Consider the following 1,653-nt stretch of genomic DNA (forward strand, 5'->3'; position numbering starts at 1 on the left):
CTCCTTGGACTTAATAATAACAAACCACGTTTTATAAAGTGCCTTTCAATGAGCATTCTCATCTAAAAAAAAACAATGCAAGGCCCTCTTGAAATAAAACGTCATTAGACTCGGTGTCGCTTTCCTGGATAAATATATTAAGTGCAAGCGTACACTGATCATTGTGCTATGAGTTGTTGCTCTGGAGACTGGGTGATCAATGACCGATGTTCGGTCGCCGGGTTAATGATGGTATGATTCGTGATTTCTCCCTGAACAGTGGGCAGAGTGAAGGCTGCTATCTTCCACTACATTGTACTCTGAAGAAGGATCATTGCCTGAAACGTCGTTTATCATAATATTGTTTTCCTTTTAAGACCATAGTATTATTCAGGAACGTGTTGATGTTATTTTGCTCTTTGTGCACCACTGGCTAACCCAGTATCACCAAATACCCTACACGGTTGGTTTAATATCGGAGAAGTGGAGGGGACCTTGGGTGTGTGTCGGATCCTGGGCCTCCCCTAGGTCCACTCAGCTTTAAAATGAGTACCTGGAGCGGTGCGTAAGCATTGCCACTTAGGGAGACAAAGGCGGCCGGGCGTGCGTTGTGTTGGCCACACCAGTACCTGAATATTTATACTGGAGGAATCCGATGAGCTATAAAGCTCTTTTTTCACAGATGTCCAGTAAAAGTGGGGGTCAGAATATTACAACAACAAACGAGTTTAACACGTAGGCTTTCGCGACCAATATCCACAACAGACCTTTTGGGTGAGATCACGTAAATACGAATGTGTCGTTAAACCCAACATCACCCGACAGCCAATTAGTAAGCTTTGTCAAGTAAACAAAACGTGCCAATTCGTTGGCAAACCTCTATTATGGATAACAAACGATACTGAAAGAACACCAACCCACCCACCCCTTGGTGTGCCGTTCCGACCTTCAAAGCTGCCAGTCCTCGCTAACTGCACTAGCCCCAAAATTCTGTCAAGGCGACACGGTGAGATAGCTTTTCGTCTCTGTGTGTGTTGGGTGAACCCAGGGATGGGGCTAGCGAGTGTCCATCATCGCTTTACAGGTCGATCTGCATTCTCACCCATGGTCATGAGCTTTGGGTAATGACCGAAATGATGAGATCACGGATACAAGGGGCCGAAATGAGGTTTTTGCCGGGCTCACTCTCCGTAATCGAGTGAGGCGTCTAGCCCCTGCTGCTCCCCCGGATCGAGAGGAGCCAGTTGAGGTGGTACCGAGCACCTGGTAAGGATGCCCCCCCCCCCACCCGGTTGACTCCCCCTGGAACTCTACCGGGCAGCAGCAGCAGCACGTGCCACACGATGGCCGGTGTCTGTCACTCGACTGGCCTGCGAATTCCCAGGAAGAGCTAGAGTCTGTGTATAGCGTACTAGTGAATAATAGTCTAAGTGTAGTTGTGTATATCAGTGGGTAGTCGTGTCGTGCAGTAGTGTATAGTGTAGTGTATAGCACTACCGTGTAGTAGTGATTGGGTCTGTCTGTGGCCAGGGAAAAGGGAGGTCTGGGACCAACCCTACTGACCACGCTGTCACCCACCACGACCATCGCCAGCACGAAGCGAGGGGGGCGTGCTGGAGAGTCATTTGGAGGTCGCCCATTGGCTGCGCGTGCGACGCGGATTTCCGTTATTTA

Source organism: Petromyzon marinus, chromosome 31 (genome assembly GCF_048934315.1).
Source record: "Petromyzon marinus isolate PM22_M1 ecotype Great Lakes invasive population chromosome 31, UKy_Petmar_22M1.pri1.0, whole genome shotgun sequence".
NCBI lineage: Eukaryota > Metazoa > Chordata > Hyperoartia > Petromyzontiformes > Petromyzontidae > Petromyzon > Petromyzon marinus.